Raw genomic sequence first — 24,451 nt, 5'->3', positions numbered from 1 at the left:
TTATAGTGCATAGAGATATTCCACTCAAAGCCTAAAAGGGTTCTCTCTCTTCTTTGTTGTTTCCCCCTTGTATTTTTTTTCCTCCACGACACAAAGGGGCCGATTCAGATCCTGGAAAAACGCTGTACAAATCGTGGTATGGAGCATTTTCCCCATACAACTCGTACTTGTAAGGAGCCCCTACAACCTAGGAAGTACAATCCGTACAAATAGACGCACTCCATACAAATTGTAAAAAAGACCATACAACTCGTATATACAAGCGATTCCGATTCGGATTGCTCTGTACGCGATGTTCCCATGTATTCCCGGCAGCAGTTTACAACCCGGCAAGTACGATTCGTACAAACGGCACTCGGTACGGCTCTTTTTTTACAAGAGCCAAAAAGTGCCGGAAAAACCTTGTACGCCCCGAAAACAGCACGAGACAGACCCCCTCATGTACGCGTCGTACACCCCATGAATACAGGGGCGTACGGATGACACGAAAGTGGGGTACGGTGCGTACATACGCAATGAAGGGGTACTGGTCGTGTACGCACCGTACACGCACCGTACCCCAAAATCGCGTATGTACGCACCGTACCCCAAAATCGCGTATGTACCCCAAAATCACGTATGTACGCACCGTATCCCAAAATCTCATACGTACGCACGGTACCCCCAAATCGCGTACGTACGGTGCGTACATGCACGATGTTGGGGTACGCACCATACACACGCCTCGCATGTGGGGGGACCCCTGTACGCCTCATACCCCTATACGACCCGTACCCCGGTATGAGTCATACCCCCAGAACGAGTCATACCAGGGTACGAGGCGTATAGGGGTTCGCTTCATTGCCCGGTACGAGTCATTCCCCATATACAGGCCATTTTCCATACAAATTGTATGCTGACAACCCGGTACGAATCGTACTTGACGGGTTGGACAGCCTTTTTACAAATTGTATGGGCTTTTTTACAAGTCCGTGTCGTACAGCTTTTCCCGATCCGATTTGTAAGGATTGGGCCGATCTGTATGTATTTTCCCGTACGAATCGTACTACACGGGTTGGAAGGGACTTTTACAATTTGTATGGAAAAAAATACAAATCCTATTTGTATGGAAAATAAAAATCCAGGATCAGAATCGGCCCCAAAATGTAAAAGTTTAGAGACCTTAATCACGGAAAGCCCTGTTAGTTTTTTTTGTTTTTTATCTCCTTTCCTTTACTTTGGCTCAGATTGCTTACAATAGACAGGACTCCTGATGTTACCTGGGTGTGGTGAAGGAATCTGTCCAGATTTAGCCTAAACTATATGCTCATACTTACAGCCAACTTCTTTTATTTTGCTTTTCAAGCCTCCTGGTGGCAACCTCCTGAAAGAATAGGACCTATAAGGAGAAGAACAGAAAGAAGAAGTTAAAAGTAACTCTATTCTTAGTGAAAATATCTACAGATAACTATTCTGAAATAAAGTTATGCTGACATTAAGAAACACATTCAGCCTCCTTGCTTCTTTTTCCTCCCATCCCTCCCACATTCTCATTGGTCAAATGGGTGCAATTTCTAATATTTATATATTTCCCTCTTCTCATTTCTTGATTTTGCTGGCAAGAAAGTATCACTCATAATTACACTGAAATTATGAAAATGTCACACATAACAATCTGAAACCTTGGCAGCTAGGGACAGTGTGTCCCTTTCTGCTGACCTTCAAAGGATTAGTATACAACCGATGAGAGGGGTCTCCACGTGTGGGGTGACTCTCAAACCTTGTGTCTTCCACGGGGTTTCTTCAGGGTCCACTGGGAAGGATGCTTCTTCTTGAAAACTGCAATCGCGACTTTCCCATTTACTTCTATTGAGCACACAGCTGTGTTTCCACTCTGCACACAGCCTCTGTGGAGTTCCTGGGTACTTACCTTGGGTGGTTCCTTGTGTCCCCAGCTCCTCCAAGTCTCTGGTCCAAGTCCTGACTTCGGTCTCAGTTCACATTCCACTTTTTTAGTTTATGATTTGGTCTCCCCCTGGAGACAACTGTATTTTGTGCTTACTTTCCTATATGCAATTGAAGTATTGTTGTGTATTTGTGTTGATATCTCCGGGTATGAGATATACCAATGTGTTAGTAAGTGTTGTGTAATTAATAGACATATTTTTATGAATGCACTGTGTGGTTATTTTTCATTTAACCTACACTACATGATTGAAACTGGTGAAACAAGCTGCTTAACACCCCTTCAAGATAAGCCTGAAGGCTGCTCACCACAGCTACAGCTTTCAGAGCTTTCTATGGTTAACAAAGACTACTAAAATCACATAAGAGTTGCCTGGATTAGAGCAAGGTGTATCACTTAAATAAGTGTGCACCATATACTAAGCCAGCCTCCTACAAAACCTCTAAAAGTGACATCTGTTCTTGTGTATGTTGAATTTTTGTTGTTTTGGTCTTGTTTTACTTAGATAAATGATTGGTTATTTTTCTCAACTGGTGTTTATTTGTAGTGTTTTCACTGTGTTACTGTGTGATTATGTATAAATGCTTTGCACATTGCCTCTGAGATAAGCCTGACTGCTTGGGTCAAGCTACCAAGGGGGTGAGCAGAGATTATCTTGAGTTTGTAATCCCTTTACCCTGAGTAGAATAATGGTCCCTACTTGGACCGTGTGCAAGCCACTGCCAACTAGAGACACCCATTTCTAACATTGAGGGTCCACTCCTCCCCCCCATGCACGGCGATTATTGGCTTGCCTGGCGTTCCATTCTATCACGCTGTCGCCCACTGCAATCAGATCCGCGCTGTCTCTTCTGTTTTCCAAACCTCTTCACACTGACCGGACTCCTTATTGGATTCTGCCTACATCAGTCTTTGTTGTTTATTATTTTGACTTGTATCTACTGTCTTCTGGTCATATACCATTGTACATGTACACTGCTTACCATGTATATCCTAACTACCTTTTGTTATTACGTACATGTACTTCGCTTACCGTGTGCATCCTAACTACCTTATGTTATTCCTGTAAAGCCCCCTGTTACCCTCTTGGGTCTTGTTTGTACTATATAAAACTCTAAAATTAAATAAATAAAATAATAGATCCCAGCATAATATAATATTCCAAATATGTACAAAATTACATTTGACATAACAATATACATCCCCTCCTAAGTCGGCACAATACAGATTTTCACAATTTTAATCTTCTGCCGTGAGGGCTGGCCAGAGGAGTAACCAACACCAAAATCTTCCTCTCCCATGGTAATCTGTGAAATTGCATGTAAAAAAATCCATGCGAACAGCCGCTAACGTGATCATACCAGGCGTGGTGTACCTCCTATCGACCCATATCTCTATTGAATGTCGACCTAAAAATCTTCACTAGCATCCTGGCCACTCTTCTGGCGCCCTCTGTGCAAGGTCTCATAGACCCTGACCAATCTGTATTCACCCCAGAGAGGAGATGCAACAATGGTACCAGGCGGCTGTGTCACGTTCTTGACAAGATCCAACGCTTGCAAACACCGGCATTGCTTCTATCGGCAGACGCAGAGAAGGCATTTGACTGCATGCACTGACCCTACCTGTACTTGGCCCTTGCTAGATTTGATCTGGGTGAGAGGTTACAGCACTGGGTAAGATGTAATTACACTGCGCCAGAGACTAGGGTACAAGTGAATGGCACCGCATCGCGCCCCTATGAGACACTGCGAGGTACCCGCCAAGGGTGCCCCTTGTCTCCCCTATTATTCGCACTATATATGGAGCTCTTTGTGGAACGCATTCGCCAGCATGGCTCAATCTCAGGGATCTGCATGGATGACAGGGAATTTAAGATATTGTTCTAATCTGATCATGTTGTGCTCATCCTCACCCAACCGTTCACCTCCTTGCCCCCCCTTCTGCGTGAGAAGGAGGACTTAGGCTTGGTGTGAGGCTTAAAAGCAACCTCCAGAAAATGCAGACCCTTAGCTTGACGGTCCCTAGGGCTGATCAGATATTATTGGTGGCCACGTTCCCCTTTGCCTTGGCGACTAATGGAGTGACATACCTGGGCCTACAGGTTTTCCCCACGACCGGCCGAACAGCACAGGAGAACTATTCCACTCTCCTTTCAAACGCCAGGACAGAACTCTCGACCTGGAAGAGACATACGCTCTCATGGTTAGGTAAACTGGCCGCGGTTAAGATGACCTTACTCCCTCATATTCTATATGTAATGCAAAGCCCTACTGCTGCAACATCCCCCATTAGTTTTAGCCAAGATGCAACACCTTGTAGTTGATTTTATATGGAGCAGGAAGAGAGCCAGCATGGCCTGCACTCAGACAGACTTGAAGCAGAAGGATAGAGGTCTGGGAATCCCACACCTAGCGAGATACTACCAAGCAGCCCAACTGCATTATATGATTTAATGGTACAGGCTCACTTCTGAGAAACATTGGTGTTTCATTGACCGAGCAGCCACAGGAATCCATATCTAGAAGGTGCCCTGGTTACCTAAAAAACATCGACCTCCAGGGGCATGTATCTCGCCAATTCTAAGGGTCACTGTGGGAGTATGGGACAACCTGCAGGAGACCCAACACCTCTCCATTCACACTTCCCCTTTGACCCCTTTTATAGGCCACGCAGACTTCCCACTGGCTAAGGAGGGTGATAGCTACATTAAGTGGCAGGAAGCTGATTGTAAGAGAATTGCCGAAGGGGTGATGGACTTCGACCAACTCTGCTCTGACTACGGTCTCCCCCGTGAGGCTTATTGGCAATATATTGCCCTGAGGCACTGGGTCTCGCAGCCCCACATCAGCATACATGCTGGCCGCCCGCTAACAAACTTTGAAAAATGGTTCATAACCCCCCACTCGGACAAATGCCTGCTCTCAGATATATATTTCTTACTCCTCACAGCCGCACACCACACCAAATCCCCGTCACAGCGTAGATGGAAGTCCAAATGTGAGTGTGAATTTTCCCTTAAGGAGTGGTATGATATTGTACACAGGGCAAGGGCCTCTTCTTGCAGCACTGCCAGGAAGGAAATGTTTTTCAAAATAGCACACTACTGGTACTATACCCCGGCTAGGGTGGCCCGCTGGAAACCAGGGGGTGACTCATAATGCTGGTACTTCTGCAGTCAATAGGGCACCTTCACACACGTGTTGTGGCACTGTCTGAAAATTCAACAATTTTGGGAGGCCGTATTGTCCGACAGAAACAACACCTATGACACAGATTTACCTAGGTTCTATTGGGGCGGCCGAATGCCTTAACCTATCCTCTCAAATTCTGTCGCTATTTAGACATTTAAAAGTCATCATGCCATGTTCCCTTACTAGTATTAACACTGTTATTCCTTTACAGGGAAGGATTTCCATATTTCTGAGCCATATCACCACAAAATGACATGTTATGCGCTCTAACATTTATCGCTACAGAGATCTTAATCTCTTTCACGATTATATGAGGACACGTTACACCGCGGGGAACAATTATCACCGGCGGGGAAGCGTCTATGGAAAATACCTCAGGAATTCACACTATAACCTTAATGGCCAGAACCCACAGGTGAGCCTCAAAATACCTCCATGTTTAGACTTATAGACAAGGACTGCTACTGTTAGAAATAGACATATTTCAGAATGCCCGGGGCACGACGCTTATCTTTCATCGGCTGTAACCATTATCAGCAGAGCCTCGTGATCGCTAGATGATGTGAAGCATGTGGTCCTTAAATACCCATGAAATTGTAATTGATTCAACTATTGGGTACTAATTGAACAATTACTTTTAAAAAGACTGAAAGCCCATAGGTTTAAAAAGAACACATTCATACTAGTGTAGTGTAGTTCCTATCTTCCCAATAGGCTCTGCGCATTGGAATAATACCTACAGCAGTAAAGGCCTAGGCCAGACGTTAACTAGGTCTACTACTGTCGATACTAGACTTAAGTTTTGGGTTTGCCAGCGTAGCTCAGAGTTCGCTAGAAACTTTCTCGAATGTTCAGGAAAGAATTAACTTCCCTGATTAGACAAGAAGGGATTTAGTTTCTGACAACCATAGAACATGACAACTTTGCTCTCCCCTAATCAAGAGTCAATCTCGAGAGTCCTGTGAGCACAAGGCAATTATTTTACTCAGTCAGTACGTGCATTCTTAGTCTCATCAGAATGTAGAGAAAAGGAAGAGACGGGCGTGTTCAATAAAAAGGTGTTATTTATTGATCAGTCTCTTTTCTCGTACAAGAGAAATGGATCGATATTATTGCAATACTTATAGTTAAGTAAAGTGCATACATTAAAAGCAATAGTATAAAATAATACTGTAAAAACATTGATATGGTTTCTGAGCCATATGATGTTTAAAATGATTAAAATATATTTACATACACATATACATTTGACTAAACGTACTCAACTGGTGTTTCTAAATACGCCTACCCCGTGTACCTGACCTAAGTCTAATGCGTGGGCGGGAATAGAAAGTTACAGTTTAAGTTAAGTTTGTTTTTGCCAAGTGAATAACTAAAGAATTCTCTGTGAGGGGTTATTCAGTTCTGTACCTGGAATTTAGGATGAATGAGGAATGGTATCTCTTTCTCTGCTCTCGATATTCCAGGCTGCCTGCGAGGGCTGCCCGAAAGCGCCGGTGCTGGGTCTCTCGGCTTGAGATAGCAGCGCGTCTCTCAGCGCGTCAGGAAGGCGGGGCTGCGCCAGCGGGGTCTGCTTCTGCTCTCGGCTTCGGCAAGGATGGCTGCTCCGTCTTGTCATCACGCGTGTGTTTGCATAGGGCAAGATCGGCAATATTTACACCTTAAAGGTGCCGAGATTGACGTAAGGATGGACATAGATACGTCAATAAAGATGTCATACGACTTGCTCGTTAGCACATTCTTTACTAAAGTTCTCTGTGAAATCAAAACAATGGCCGCACGGATTTTTCCAGGTTGTCATAGGTTTGATTTGTTATGAGAACGTCGTATGCCTTATCAGGGGCTGGAGGAATGTCGCTTGTCTAATTAGATCTCAAGCGTTATGACCTAATCAGATAACACGTTCCTGTGCCGTAGTGTGACTGCGTCAGATAACGGTATCTGCATCATGGGGGCTGTTCTTGCCTCATGGGCTGACTGTTAGTTAACTTGATAGTTAGTTTAACCAGAATAGGGTCAGGAATAGGGGGATCGATTCAGAACCTATAGGAATACATGACACTAGGTTCTATGCTAGGATTAATTTGCTTAATAAATCTAGTCGTTCGCTCAATTCTAAAGGCAACTGTCAAAAATGTGTAATCATCAATAAACGTACCTAAAGAGTATCTGCAACCATGATTATCAAGAAACATTTACAAAAAATGTAAATGTAGAAAAATAGATTTCACAATATATTATACAAATAATCTTGGTCGGGACTCGAACTCCCAACCTATGCAACATGTCATCGCTGCTTCTAATCATGGTTCCATCCTGGCCCCATGATTCAAGCAAGCGGGTTTCGAATTAATGGCTGTAACCATCATCAGAAAAGAAACACGCCTTCTCGGGAGAGGTACAGAATACACGTTTTGTTAGAATATACAGCAAAAATCTAATTACATAGACCGCAGACTCAATTGAACATTCAAACGCACTGAAAGCCCTTGAACTAGGTGGAAACTCGCCCAGGGCAGGTCTCAAACATCTACATATGTCTAATCATTCATAGAGTTTGAAAAGTGACATTTTAATTCAAAAGTCATCGAACTCAAAATACGCAAACTGTGTCGTCGCCACTCCTGATCACCAACCTATCCAAGCCTGGCAGTCCAAGCATAACACCAAGATATACATGATTACTCAGCACTATAGAATTGTGTAAAGCTCACTATCTAAATTTAAACCCACATTAACAGTATTGAGTTTATTAATCCAGAGGTTATTGATCCAAAAGGTTTCTCTAATCCTGACTTGTTTTTCCCTGTCACCTCCTCTTCAATTAGGCTTCACAAATTCTATACCAGTAAATCTAATGTCATGTAGATCAATGATTGTGTATTCTGTGTTAAAATGTACTGCCCTAGGATACTTTGGATCTTTTTTCTTAATTGCCCTGATATGTTCCTTCCATCACTTCTTCAGTTTTTGGGTTGTGGAACCCACATATTGTTTCCTGCATTCACAATACATGATATATACGCTATGTGTGGCGTTACAATAAATAAATGTGTAGGTCGTAAATTGTCTTTCTCTCTCAAAATCAGAGAAAGTACTCATATTATTGGTAAGATATTTGCAACATATACCTTTACAGCATTTAAAGCATCCAAATGGTAAGTCACTTAGCCATGAAGTGGCATTAGGTTCTCACATAACTGGTGTAAATGTAATAGTATCACTGGTACTTAAGATGTTACGTAAATGTTGATGCTTTTTTATGTGATATGGGGTTTTGCAGGAAGTATTTTTTGTAGGTCTTTGTCACATTGTAAATATTCCAATGTTTTTGAAGGCTATGATATATCTCTCTGTTTCCTTCACTCTATGTGGTAATAAATCCTACATCATTTTTCTTCTTAGTATTATATTTGAGAAGATCTGTCCTACGGGTTCTGGTTGCTCTTAATCCATCTTTTTGCACTATCTCACTCTGATATCCTCTTTGATGAAACCGCCCAGTAATAACCTTTTCTTCACTTTCATAATCAGATGCTAAGGTACAATTGATTTTTGCACGCAGGTCCTCCCCATAGGGGACATTCTCAATTTGTCTCTTAGAGTGACCTGAATTAGCATGTAAAATTGAATTGGTAGAAGTTGGTTTCCTATACAGCTTGGATAGTAATCTCCCATCTTTAATAGAAAGTTCTAAATCCAGAAAATATTTTTTCTTTTTACTATATTCCAAGCTCAAAGACACATTAAATTGATTGCAACTTAGATACTCATTGTATTTGTTAAGCTCGAGGATAGTTCAATGTCAACACATTGTCAATATAGCGGCCCAAAAAGACCACTTTGTCTGCACTGTCACATGAGCCTCTCCAGGCATGCTCCCTCTCGTACAAGCCCATAAATCGGTTTGCATAAGAGGTGACAAACCTGGATCACATTGCAGTCCCCTTCAATTGATGGTACAAAATATCCTAATAGTAAAAAAAGTTATTATTAAGCACAAATTCAGCAGGATCTAGAATCACAAGGGAATAAGAATAATAGCGTGTTGTGTGGCGTTTTAAGCTCAGAGTGAATTTTCCCGATTCATGCCCTTATATAGGTACAAATCACATTGCCCTTATATAGGCATAGAAATCAATCCCTTATATAGGCATAGCCCATGCTACCCAAATACAGGCATGGCTACTTCCACCCGTACCAAAAGTCAGAACGATTTCTTGGAAACTCGGCTTAAGCAGTTAGGGAACTTCCCCTTGCTTGAATATTGATTTGTCCAAGAACTCATGTACTTTGCAAAGAACAACTATTCCCTAGGGGTTCTTTCCTGACGTTCATATGCCTGACTTTACGTCAAACTGTGGCATTCCTAAACACCTTCAAGGTATAAATATATCTTCACTTGCTCTAGCAAGACACAGTGATTCGGAGCAGTTCGACTATCTACTTGCCCGACGCAGCTCGCTACAGCAAGTGCCGAAGGAAGCCGACTCTCCAGCTGACACACTGATCAAGAGGCTGCCCTTCTCCTGCCGAGAATCCAGCTCCAGTGTTTCCAAACTCCCCTTGAGTGTTGTTGGCAAATCGAGTCTCGAGACTGAGATACCAGACCTCCTTCATTCTGACTAAGGTATGGAGCTGATTAGAACCTAGAGAAACCTTTGGTAGATTCTTAGCAAAAACAACTAAACCTATGCTACACAAATACTTACTTCTTCCTTCGTACTAGACTTTGGTTACGTACATTGGGGTAGGCATATTTTAGAAACACCAGTTGAGTATTTTAGCCTGTATATTTATGTATGTATTTTTATATGGCTTAGAAACCATACAATGCTTTTACAGTAGTATTTTATAATACTATTCTTGCTGTACGCATTATACTTTGCAGTCTGCATAACGATTGTAGCAGTTTACTTCTCTTGTATGAGAAAGAAGACTGTTCAATAAACCTTTTTATTGAAAACGACCGTCTCTCTATTTCTCTACAACTCTGTTGAAACGAAGCATGCACGATTGACAGCGTGAAATACTTATCTATTGTTTCTACGACTCTGAGAGATATATTTCTTATTCTTGGGAAACAAAGTTATCATGTTTTTTGCGGTTGTCAGAAACGAAGCCCTTCTTGTGAATTCAAGACCGTTTCTAGTGACCTCTGAGCTAGCTGGCACTCACTATTAAGTTTAGTATATTCGATAGAGACTTAGTTGACCTCAGTCCTACATCTAATCTATAGGATATATTATTCCAATGCGCAGAGCCTATTGGGAATATAGGAACTACACTACACTACACTAGCTGACTTGGTAAATAGAAAAGAGTTATGTTTGTGTAGAGACTATTGACATCCATCGCAACTAGGCGATAATCAGAGTCCCATGTGATATCAGAAATTTGTCTTAAGAAATCTTGGGAGTCTTTTAATAAACAATGGTAGTGTGCTAACAAAAGGAGCTATATAAGTATCCCCAAATTTAGAAACATTTTCTGTATGTGATCCAATCCCCGCTATAATAGATTGTCCGGGTGGTATTTTCCCCCTTTATGAATTTTTGGTAAAAAAAATAGATGATTGGGGTAACTGGAGAAGAGATACTAAAGTAGGTATATTCATCAATGTCCATCAGTTCCTGATTACTGTAATGTTTGAGTTTATTGTTCAATTCCAAAAATTATGTTTCCAAAGATAGTATATCTATTCTTTTGTAATTGAATATGTCATTAAGTTGTCTCATTGCTTCTGCCTGATAGTCACAAAAATTCATTACAACGACATTACCCCCTTTGTCAGCTTGTCTTACAATTATCGATTTATCGGACCTCAATCAATTGAGTGCTTCACTTTCATTTTTATGCAAATTATCATGAACATGAGAGGTCTTACTTTTTTCTAGATCTTGCAATACCATATTCTGAAACACATCAATAGCATTATCACTTTGCACTACTGGAGTAAATTTAAAATTATCTTTCAGACCACTATTGACAGTACAATCCAAATCAATTTCCAAGTCATGTGCAACATCCTCAATCCCACAATAAGAATCTCCAGTAAGACTTAATAACACCTGAATATCTGAACGTTGTTGTATTGACAGAGTCCTGATATCCTTACAGATGGGCAAATGTTTCCTTACTGGTGGTTTGTTAGCGAAATATTTTTTTCATTTTAATTTCCTTATACATCTTAACAAACCTGCTTTAGTTATCAAGTCATTTGGTCTATGTGTAGGAGCAAAGCTTAATCCCTTATTCAGAACTTCAAATTCATGACCGGTTATCACCCTGTCTGACAGATTAGTCACCAGATTTATTGTTTTATTCTGCCCCTGTTTCTCTGAGATCTTGTCCTGACCCCATCCAGATTTTTCTCTTCTGTGGTTTTATCTCAACCTTCCCCCTTTTGTTCTTTTGCTTCTTTTCCCTGTCTCAGGCTTTCTGTATTTCTTACTTGTGGCTGCATCTGCAGCATCTTGATCCTTTTAATCTCCCTTAAAAAAAGAGGATGGTGTTGTTTTAAAATGTGATGTTGAAATGTTATCACTTTCTGTCTCACTCCCACTGATTCCTTTGCTCAATATACTATGAACACTAGAGTTATCATCAACTAGGGGTCTACCCTTGGGCACAAAATCTTTTTTCACACTAGTGTCAAATTTTCTTGCATATTTCGAAAACACGTCCTGTGGAATAATCTCTTGTAAATTTCTGTTTCTTTCTTTCTTGAACCTCTATCTGATATTTATCCATAACTCCTTCTAAAATCTCAAAGTTCTTTTCGGTACAATTAAGAAGTTCTAATTCTTTACATAGATCTTCTATTTGTTTAGTCAGAGCTTGTCCATGAGATTCTGCAAATTCCATTAGCATATCCATTAGTTCCCTGCTAGTTTGATTCAATTTGGCTTCCCACATATCTGCGTTATTTTCATCGGGTTCATCCACGATTGGAAAGATATTAATTCTTAGCCCTTTTGGAATACAATTAACTTCTAAATATTCCTTAAGGGACATTGCATCCCGCAATTTGGAAGACTCTCTTTTTCTGTAACATCTCTAATTTAATAAACAGTTGCTTGAGACTTTTACCATTAGTCCTACCATCTGATCTGGAACCCCTAGTTTGAACATTGTGAAACAAATTATTAAAGATTATGTACAATACTGAGATGGATAATCAACTAAGCAGCTGTGCTTCTATTACAAATATAAAATTCAAAGATGGGAAATAGAAAATGTGCCCAGCGCTATTTCTCCGTTCCCCGTTTCCCTCACAGGAAATAGTCCATGTAGTAGTTCATGTGCTGAGAAAAACACATATCACTATTCAAATATCCATATAAAGTCTTTTATTTCAAGCTTGCCTTCTCTTTATACACTTGAAAAAATAGTTTCTTCAATTGGTGTAAAATTTGCGTCCAAGCTTCCATACACTTGATCAGAGTTCTTCATTAAATATTCTAACATATACAGCCAAGCCAACACATGTTTCGCGAAAGTTTAGCTTCTTCACGGCTGTGAATTAGAAGAAATATATAACATTTAATCCCCGAGTGCCTTCAAAAGCGTAAGTTATTCACCCACTAGAGAAACTTTTCATATTAAAGATGAGATATTCTAATTATCATCTTTGAGTGGACACATCAGTGTGTTCCTAAAAAAGAAAGAAGAAAAACATATGGAGAAGGACCGGAATTGTGCCATCTCTCAAGTGTAATTAATACATGGGGGATTATTGGGTAGGAAACTTACCCGCCCTGGGAAGAAATCGATTAATCCAAGGCAAGCTTTGATATAAATGGCTTAACCAGCAGCTTCAAGAGATGGATGTCTTGGAAATTCTTTATAATAGAAATGACCATTTTTAACTTTGTCTAATTATTCTAAATTACAAGGATGGCAAACCACTATGTAAAAATGTCAGATTGATGGAGGATAATGCATCATACTCACAAGTAGTGGTATCCACTTACTTTGGCCAGCACAGTCGGGAGAAGGTACTTATATATATATATATATAGGTACACTACAGCGAAATTGATATGAAGATATTTTGAACACATTAGACATTATATGTAAAGTTTCTAAATATGACTGTCTTTTTCTCTAGGTTATATCTATTTTTTTATCCTGATGATGACCCTCTTAAAAATTATTTACCAGGGTCCAAACGTTGACAAAAGTTGCTAGCGGACTGAGTTTTTTTTAAAATAAGGTACTCAACATCTCTGACATACAGTGGTGGTAAAAATTCACATCAGCTGCTAGTTTTGTACATATTTCTGTAGGACTTGCGCATTTTAATTTACTTATTCACTTCCAATGCCCCATTCACGTCTTTTGGAGCACCTTATTTTGATGTAATGTGTTCTTAAAATTTCTTTAATTTTCTTTTGTAAAACAAATGAATTGGATTCACTCTTTGCTAAAACCAATCTTATGATGGTCTTGTACATTTGCCAAGGAAGTTGAGGCCACTACTTCCTCCAAAGAGACCACTTTTCTACTCTATCGTTGTCCTTTCCAGGTCCCAGGGTTACAGGGTCGCCCCCTTCCTGTTCATTGCACATTAATTAGAAACAGACTGGAATTAATGGAGTTTGCTCAAGCCCATAACCCGAACTGTATATTTGTTAAATGTGATCATTCTGGGCCAGATTTAGCAGAGGTATACCACTTTTAGACAGGATCGTAGACCTGCCAAACTTAAGAAAAAATGCAAGTGTGAGGAAGGATGTGGGCTTGGAAGGGGCGGTACCTTGTGCCCAGAGTTACCTAGGAGGCACTTCTGTGCCCTCCCCCACAAAACCCCCTCCTCCTAAAACAAACCTGCTGAGGCTGATGTCTTGGGATGTTTTCACACTAAATAATGGACTTTGACTTTCAAAAGCCTCCAAAAACAAAAAAACAAGCAGGAAATCCACTCTTTGTGGTGGTATGTAGCTCGTTTTTCCTGCTACCGTGTGATATTTATTGGCTCTTACATTGTTCACCATGTGAAGGGAGACAATAGCGTGTGACATACGGTACACTGTGTGAGTTGACAGGTCTGGAATCGAGTGAACAAAACGAGTGGGGTGCCTGCAATAGTTTTTAGGAATCGGGTTCACTGTGTTGTGGAGCCCCTGAGCTTGTCACCTTTAAGTGAGGCGATTACTTTTGAAAATCCATCATACCTTGTCTTTTTCAGGAGTACTTGTCTATTGCCCTCAGGACATAGATCCAATTTTGTTTCAGAGCTAGGTCAACTGATTGCACCCTTTTTAAAATCAGTCCTATTTTACGATGTTGGTGATTTTTAATTATATCTGGAAGCCACAATCTGTCGGGGCACTAGCTTATTGATTAATACCTTGGTACCACGCAGGCCACACTTTGGATGGGATTTTCACTAGCAACCCTCACCTAGTGGTTGAGGAAATGTTCCCTTTAAGTTGGTCTGATCGATGAGTGAGCATATGCCATCTCTGGCTCACATCCGTTCAGACGATCTCACCTGGGTTAGGTTCCAAAATCTCCCTGGTGATACTCATGGTGAGTCAACATTGATAGAACTATGTCAACAATCTCATCAGGCCGCAATGCCCAAGGAAGCATCCTAGTTTGCGAAATGGGGGATACACATTAAACAAATCCAACCAGATAAATATCCACACGTGTTTTATGCCCCTTCCCAGAAGAAGGGGACCTATTCCGTTCTGCGAGGAACAAACAGCATTTACCATGTCAGTAAATACCATGCTGAGCTCAAGGCTCTCAATGCCTTCAGAATAACATATACATATGACCAAAGGGCTGTGCATCCTTGGGAGCCCATGGCAAACAATGAACTTGATCAGTGGATTCCCCCTGCCCAAAGCCCTTTTTGATAACATCAATAACACCATCATCAGTGGGCAACCAATTCTTGGAACGTGGCTGGCCTACAGAAACTTACCTAGGATGACTCGGTTACCTTCTCAATGGAGACATTCTATGTTTTCTGGAGACTTGGGCCACCGAAACCACGTCACTTGCAGGTTATTATGAATTTCACACTCCAGAAATAAAGCGCAAAATCTTTGGCCAACCATCTGGCAGGCTCTCTATCTTCATCAAATACGCCCAAAAAATATAGGCCACTGAAATACTCACCAACTTGCACGTACTCCAAGCCCTGCTCATCAAAGGACCAAAATGTGAATCTCAACCTTTCTGAATGCTGCTAATTAACTGCTATATCAACCCCACACAGCATCAGAAAAAACTAGCTTTAAACTCTCTTGCAAATGCAATTGAAGAGTTATTAAGCAAATATAACTCTCACTTGCCAATATTTGCTGGAGATTCCAACACCAGGGCCTTGGGCAAGCATTTCAAACCTATCAGACCACCTACAGATGCTGCACCTCTTCAGGGTCTTCTCAGCAACTACAGGCTAGTCTCCGAACAATCTCCCCCAATCGCAAACTCTTCCTACTTATAGGAACATATCCATCATTGACTATATTTTCGTCAGCGAATTGTTGTCCCCTAAGCTTCACATCTTTGAGGGAGGCGATAGGAGTGAGAGTGATCACAGACCCCTGCATGCAACCCTGCAACTAGACACCAAGATCTCACCACAACTGCTGTCCCTTGGAGAACCAACCGGGGAAGAACGTCACATGGTCACCCCCAGAGTTAGGTCAAGCAGATATACATAAACGATGAGGCAACAGTAAAAACATCCCTCTATCCACCTTCTGCACCAGTCCGCCCAGATCAACAAGCTTCTCCTATCACAGAGGCCTCAGTTATAGGTACCATAAAAAAAATGAGGAAAATGTGTGTTCCTGAACTGAACGGGATCCCCGCATCTGTTTTCAAATCAGCACATGCTTTCTGGGACAGGATTCTCACTCCACTCTATAATTACGCTTTTGCTAGCACGATGATTTCGACCTTATGGATAGGGTCAATTCTCTTCCCGATCTACAAAAGAGGAGATCGCTCAAATCCAGCAAACTACAGGTTCATTGCCCTTTTAGACCTAGAAGCAAAAGCTTAAGCCTGCATCCTATTGGAAGAGCTGGGAGCCTAGACAACAGAAAAAAGAATTCTCCCTTATTTTCATTCTGGTTTCAGGCCCAAAAGTTCCATGATAGACAATATCATAGCACTGGCGTGCCTGACGTATTGAGCCACTTGGAGCAAGCAAACACCATTGTTCTGCTGTTTTATTTACTACAGTGCCGTTTTAGATAGGGTAAACCAGGAAAAGCTGTGGGAGAAATTAAGCGCAGCTCCTCAAGGCCATAAAATCCCAATATCAGTGCACCTGGGTCCGGTTAAAACAAGCCCCACCACAGCAACTGTGAAGGTGCCAACTAACAATAGACTGGCCCCCTCTTTTTTAACCTCTACATGGCCGATTTGGCAATTAATTGGAACGTGGCAGTTTAATTACACCAAGGCTGGGATGGGTGCGTCTCCCAATCCTGCAGTATGCAGATTACATTGCAGTCATGGGCCACATTAGAGCAGGCCTTCAGGGAGCCCTCAGACATCTCCACATCTACACTCAGGTGAATAAACTTCAGTTGAACCAGAGAAAGACGAGAATTGTCAATTCAATTTAAAAGACCTTTACTCAAATTGTATAAAATTCATAAAAGCAACATACAATAAAACAGTCCCATAATCTCTTTACAAATCTATTTACAATAGTTAGAATTTGTTACAGCTCTCATACATCAAATATAGGCGGGCTTCCCATCATTTTACGTGCACGAGTTATCAATTTCAAAAAAGTGCTGGTGCGAAAAACCAATTCCTCAGTGTCAAGAGAAATCAACATTAGGTAAGAATCCCTTAAAGAAAGGGGTCTACGTTTTCTAAAATATGATGATAAAAACCATTTAATATACTTTAAATAAAATTTACAGAAAAATAGGAAGTGCAGATCATTTTGTGTACTTATCCCGTCACAAGGGCATGGTTTAAAATGTGATGTCTGATAGTAACCCAAGGGGAAACACAATAAAGATTTTACAGTACCAGCCCTTAGACGGAACAGCAACGATCTTTCCCAGTTGGTCATGGGGAGAGTAAGATATAATGGGAGTGGTTGCCTAATCAAGTCATTCCCCATGTAAGTCACAACTGATGATTTGAGTAAGTGCATATAGTGTCTGTTTTAACTCATTCTTGTCTTTAAGCTCTATTTTTGATGGGTCAGAGAAAAGGTCTCCCCTGCCCACAGCACACAGGGTCTTAGGAACTCCCGCGAGCCTGGGAATTGCTGAACCCTTTTCACAGCTAAGACAATCATTTATGATGTCCTGTGTTAGGGCAGCTGAGTTATTCTTCCAGATCCTGAGCCAGAACAAAGCTGGTCTAGACCTGATAAAATCACATACATAGGGCAGGTTTAGTTCATTATGACAGATGAACTCAGAAGAAGAGATTGGGGCACCCAAGATCTTTCTACAGAAGCGATTTTCTTCTCGTTGGATGCTAAAACTATTTCCCAAACCCCAAACCTCAGCCCCGTATGTGACTACTGGTACACACTGTAATTTAAAAATGTTTTAAATGGCTTTAGAGGCACCTATTTTCTTTGGGCGGGGCAAGCTCAAGATGGAATTGATGGCTTTTGAGAACTTGCCCGTGGAGGGGACCAAATGTCCACTCCACGAGCCGTTCGCAGCAAGAACCATCCCCAAATACGGGAATGTACTCACAGATTCCAACTTATCAGTCCCCACATGTATAATATTAAGCTTCCGTTTCCCTGGGCCACAAGACATGATAAAAGATTTTTTTAAATTCACACGAGAATCTAGGGCCTCCATATATTGTCCAAAATTTTTTACGAGTAGGCGGAGCACATTTGGGGTGCGGCCCATAAGTACTGCATCATCTGCGTATAAGAGGACCGGTAATGGTTGCCCCTTAATTATTGGCACGTCTGGAGTCACCTGTTTTAGAGAATTGGTTAGCCCATTGATATAAATAATAAAAAGCAGGGGAGCTAAAACGTACCCCTGTCTAACCCCTCTTTCTACTTTAATAGGCCCGGAGACTTCCCAACCCACCCCAATCCTAACTTGCGCTTCAAGGTCAGTATGGAGATAAGCCAAAAAATGTACAAGAACCTCATCCAGTCCATAGTCCAAAAGAATGGACCAGAGTTTAGTTCTGTTGACTAGATCGAAAGCGGATGAAAGATCCATAAATGCAAGATACATAGGGGACGATCGAGCAATGTTATACTTGTCAATCACCAGTTTCAGGTTTAAACATTGCTCCACCGTGCCCACCCTGCTTCTAAACCCCATCTGACAGGGGTCCAACAATTTGCAGTCTTCCGTCCACTCCAACACCCTATTATAAAGAACTCGCCCCAAGATTTTATTTTTTTTATATATCTTTTTATTGATTTTTAAAAAGGTAATAACAATGAAAAAGATGTATCAGGTGCAATGCAATTACATACATACAAGTGTCAAATCATAGAAAAGTCAGGATAGTAGCGACCTAAGACACTGGATGCCCGGACTCAACACTCCTAATCAATCAGGATGATGAGAATAACAGGGTTTGCTCTATCGTAGGGTGCTGGCACTCGGCTCCGCCGATCACAAAATCACGTTATACTTAGATCATGAACAGGATACATTGCAGCCCTTGTATGCAGAAGATACACCATATCAAACAGCAATGCTCGCATTAACACCATAATACTGAAAATGGGGGGGATCAGGATAATTAAAAATATAAGAAAAGGAAAATAGAATAAGCCAAAAGGAAAACGCGAAGCGCTTAAACATCCCACCCCCCACCCTGCACCCCTGCATGCAGCTTACGCCAAACCCCAACTAGCAGTGTGCCTGTTGCCCCGACTAAACTAAAACCCCTTGAAAGGAATGGAGGAGGGCCTTCGTACAGGCTCCCGGCCTCTCCCCTCCCACTAACTCTAAGCCTCCCCCTAAGTAAGGATATTCAACAGTTACACAATCGAGCTAAGATCGGGGGATTCATTACTCGCCTATACCGTCTCCCAGTATCAACATTATAAAGTGAGTCCCACATAGTCACAATTTGAACAAAAGTCCCGAAGAATAAGCCGGTTTCAGCCCTGGCCAGTTCGATCAGGTATACGAATGTACGTCACCCAATCGGTCGCCATTATGGAAGAGTGCTGAACACAGGAGCAAGCCGGAAACATAATGGAACAGTGAATCACATTGGCATTGGGTCCCATCCGCTCCGTCAGGAACTCCCGACATTGTTGCCAGTCACATTTAACTGAGTTCGAATAAAGCAAGAGGGGTACCTCGTCAAGCCACTCCCGAGTCATTCTATAAGCCCTCAGATGTAGTTTATGGCGTGATTTTTTCTCCGCCAATTCCAATACTGAACATGCAAACACAATAGGGACATCCGACACATCTCCGTTGACTGATTCGCGGATCAGAGTCTCACTCCCCTCACGCTGCACAGAGTTGTTGGCGTTGAGTAAACCAGTTGTTGTGGACGCTGCAACTTTCACACTGTCACGAAATTGAACACAGGTCTCTTTCACACGCCCCATCTCAAAGATAACAGCAGATAATTTAAGTTCCAGGGCTTGGACTCATCGGTTCAGGGAAAGGTGAAGACCATCGACGGCCGCCATTAGGGTTGCGAGCGTGGGTACACTCCTGGCCGATACGGATCGTTCCCCTTTATTGGTGACAGACTGGTCCGATGTCGAAAATCCCTTGGATAGAATATGTCGTCCCAAGATATCCGTACGACGTTCCATGGATCCCTTAGAGGGTTGGGTTCGAATCTTACGCTGGTCGATATTGGGCGTCATGTCATACATTTCCACCGTGGTCAGTCCCTCGGGCCCATAGGGACCGACCAACTAGAGTCAAAGACGAGGACACCCGCTCCGATCGCATACAGGATAAGTCGGGGTCGTTTTCAGGAGGTGTCCGCAGCCGCCGGGTCGCCTTTCCGACTATTTCAAAGTCATTCACGGCACTGGCTCCTTTAGTTAACATCCAATTGGCGTCCGCTGTGCCTGTGGGGTGTTCCTGCACAGCGCCAATCTGTTTGAATGTTCAATGTGAAGATCGGATAAGAAACTTCACTTCCATTCCGGTGGACCGGCCCCTCCAAAACTCCTGTGTCCGATGTTGTTCAATTAGGTGCCCGCTAGATTTCCACTCGAGGGCTGATGTAGGCCGCAAACTTCAGGATGACGTTTCTCCGTTCTCGAAGGTGATAGAACTTTCGGGATCTCACGGTGCGGCGTAGTTTTGATTCGTCTATACGGGAGCGTTGCATAGGCACAGGATATCTTGCAGGATCTTGTAGCAGGAGGAGGAGGTATACGGAGCCGGGAGCCTAAGCGGCCATCTTGGTCGCCAGCTTGGCTCCTCCCCTCACCCCAAGATTTTTAAGGTGTTATCTAAGAGCGAAATCGGCCTATAATTGATCGGATCTGACCTATCGCCTTTTTTAAATATTGGGACGATTGTACTAGTGGACCAGGTATTGGGCATAGGCACTAAGGGCAAACTATTGAAAAACATTTAGTAAGATTGGTGCCCAGAAATCAGGGCTCCACTTAATAACATCTATTGGAGGTCCATCAGGACCAGGGGCCTTGTTACCAAGGCTCTGTCTGATGGATATTTCTACCTCGTGGAGACCAATCTGCAGGCAGCGCAGTTGCCCAGGAATAAAGCTTGTTGTCTTCTCAATTGGAATGGCGTATATTTTAGAGAAGTGGGCCTCCCAGGCACTACTGATTATGGTGCAACTGGTTGTGGTTAATTGTTTGCCCATATCTCGCATTTTTCTGACGGCAGTCCAGAAGAAGTCACTGCTTTTCTGATTTGCGCTTTCAACCAGTGACTCCCACTGCTCCATCAGTAATGCGACTTTCCGCTCAGCAATTCTAGATTTATAATCTTTCCTAGCTACCTGTACCTCTGCTATGCATCTGGGTTTTCTAGTTAGAGCCCTACGCAGTGCCCTATTTGCAGTCCAGCAGGCGGAATTAAACCACCTTGGCTCTTTCTCCGTCTTTGGTAAAGGGACTGATAGGCAAGTTTTTATAACAGAACATAATTTGACAAAATCCATGATTACCCTTAAACCGTTCCCATCAAAAGATAGGCAAGAGTTAATCAGGTGAGAATTTTCCTTTTCTAGTATGACACCATTATCAACTCCCCTCCATTTCAATCGCAAGCCATCTCCTGAAGGGGTGATGTCTCTTGCTCCGTGCAAGTTAGCATAACGGGGCTTGGGCCTAAGCGTAGGGTAACTATAAGAGGGTTATGGTCTCCAAATGATGTTTCCAACACTGTGGTCATTATTATTCGATCTATTAAATGAGGGGACATAAAAATAAAATCAATTGTCGAAGAGCAGTCTCTACCTTTAAAGGTAGGGACATAGTAATTGCTATCAGAATATCCTGCTTCCAAAGCATTACTGAGAATATGCTCAGTTAACAAGTTATCTAATTCTAGGCCCCTTCGCTCAGCTAGGTCAAGTTGAGTTTTCCCCTTAGACCGGTTGTTCATCGTGATTTTCGCATTAAACCCCCCCCCCCCCAATGAGGATCCCTTTCTCCTCATCTGTATCTATATTTTGTTCCCAGTTTAATAGAACATTGGAGAGCTCTGTGAAATTTATATTTGGGACAGAATTAAAATCATTATTATAAAAATGTATTAGGTAAATCCAGGTCTGTCTTTTGTATTCTAGGACCTGTATATTCCGGTTTTTAGTTGGTAAATCCCTAATAATGCCACCAGCCGATATTTTGATCCCATTAAATAGGCCACCTACTGCGTGACCATAATCGGGCTTGGGTGCTGTGACGCTAAAACAAGGGTAGCCCTCTAAATACAAGTTTTCAGTGGCCCATGTCTCCTGAAACATGACAATATCTTTATCACCCAATACCTGTACCCATTGCGGGTCTGACAATCTTGATTCCAACCCAGCAACGTTCCAGCTAAGGATTGTCAAGTCGGACTTACTGGTAGGAATAGCTGGCTTCCTCCTATGACCTCTATCTATGACTAGCTCAACATTTGTCAGTATTGTATTCTCATTCCCTTGTGTTGCTATAAGTAAGGGAATTTGGTCATGCCCTACTGTTCCCTTAACTGGTTTGATTTGGGTGGGTGATGAATGTTCCCATGTTACACTTGCCTCCTAAAGTTGAATACTGCCCTTACGATTTCCCAGTCAATCTTGATCATCCAGGTTTGAAAACACTTGTTCAAACTGATTGTGCATTGGGATATTATATGTGTACCTCGCCTCGTCTCGGGCATATTTTGGTTATTCCTTGGGTTACTCATATCTCTTAGATTGTGCTGGGGAGGGATAGTAAAACATGAGCGGGGCATTGGATACATTGGAAATGTCACCTGATGACACAATTGGGGGTTATTCCCAAAGTTAAAATTCGGATCCATTAAATGCCTATAAAAGTAACCTAGAGGGAGAAGAGTTGTATTAAACTCCCAAGGTGAAGGCAGTGGGGCGTTAGCAAGTGTATTCTGGGCCCAATGGGGGGATCTGAAGTTTGTAATTATGCAGTCCCCCTAAAAAAAAATCCTAAGCGGCCCCACCCATCCCACTCTTTACGTTAGGATAATCTGGTTTGCTTCTTCCATTGGGAAGTTGCAATTTGCAGACAACCAATGGAGGGTTTTATTTTTGAGGCTCACGGGATTTTCCTCTTGATCCTTCCGTAATTTGGGGACATTAACTAAAACCACAACGTAGGCCCCACTTTCCGGGGGTAAACTGATACGAGCCGGTACTTGTCTCACATTGATTACTGGGGTCTGGCCCTCCTTATCTGCTGGGGGGTGCTTAGTGCCCCTATTAATTTGACCAGCGGATGCCACTTTGCTATTATCTGCGGCTGGGTATACACCACCTGAACTAGTAGCCTTTGTCAGACTTGGTTTAGGTACCTGTTTCACTGGGGGTTGGGTACTTACTATGTTTTTGCTCGTACTTGGAGTTTGGGAGGGGACTTCGTTACGGGCATCTGTTTTTGTATTAGTTATATTATTTTTGGCCTTGGTTCCAGTAATTGACCCTGGTTCGGTTTTTCTTGTTAGACTAAGCCCTTTGCCAAATTTCGCTACTTGTTCATCTATAGCTCCCAGCCTCTTTTCAATATTTGAGATTTTTAAGCTAATGGGCCCTAATAAGGTAGAAAACAGGGTCTCCATTCTCCCCAGAAACCTTCGTTCACCATCTCTGTTCTTGCCTCTGAGGTTTGGGTATCTATATCATTGGGCTGTCCCTCTCCCTTGTCCCCTTTCTGCCCTACTGAGTTATGTACCTCCCTCCGTTGCTTGAGCCCACCTTTGCCCCTTTGCTTGTTTATTGGTAACTCGTTAATAGTGTGTTTCAGTTTACTCTTAGCTTTTTGCCCCCTGGTTCGTACTAATGGACTGTCAATGTTTTCCTTCTCCATGTCTTCCAAATCAATACTTGGGCAAGCTTCTGTGCCCTCTTGTTCTACCGAATCATCAACTATGAATGGGGGCGAGTCTTGGCTCATATTCATATTTGGTAACAACATGGTAGGAGTAGATGAGAGCCTGCTTCCTGTATCGGGATGGTCTGATGGCATCATATCCTGTATTGGGCAGTTCTCATTAGACTCGGCTCCAGGTAGCCCTGCGTATGATGCGGCAAGTAAAGAGTCAAATGAAGTAGCCAGAACCATAGATGTGTTATATGGTTGCATGAGCATAGGCACACTTGGGGGAAGCGATAGGCGTCTTTCAGTGTTCTCTATGGCTGTTACCACAACCCCGATGGTCTTCTGCAACATTTTATCGATTGCAGTTAGGCTTGTTAATGGGGTAGTAGTAGTTGTTGCGGATGTTTTCTCCCTGTTTTTCGGCCCTAACACTACAGGTATTCTCTTCCCCATATTGTATGTGGTTCGAATACAGTCACAGAGAAAATAGGACAGTAGGTAACTCCCGTCAACAAGGGGACAAAAAATGCCACGTGGTCAAGAAATATAGATCCAAGTTTATCACTGACCTGGTGGTCCATCGACTATATGATATGTCCTGCCAAGGGGGGTGGCCCAGTCCAGTCTTGGCCAGCCCCGGACGGCCACAGACGGCCCGCCCTTTGCCCGGGCTTAGCCCGGCACCGCCCGCAAGCGTCCGCGACGTGAAGGAAGCTGCCGCTGTTTAAGCGCCTCCGGGCGCGCTGAGGCGGAAGTGGGCGGTGCTGGTCGCTGTGCAGGCTGGGAGCTGTAGTCTCCCCCCACAGCGGCCGTGCGGTGTCA

Source organism: Lissotriton helveticus, chromosome 7, assembly GCF_964261635.1.
Source record: "Lissotriton helveticus chromosome 7, aLisHel1.1, whole genome shotgun sequence".
Lineage (NCBI taxonomy): Eukaryota > Metazoa > Chordata > Amphibia > Caudata > Salamandridae > Lissotriton > Lissotriton helveticus.
The sequence above is the reverse complement of the archived record's forward strand: the minus strand, read 5'-3'. Positions refer to the sequence as shown.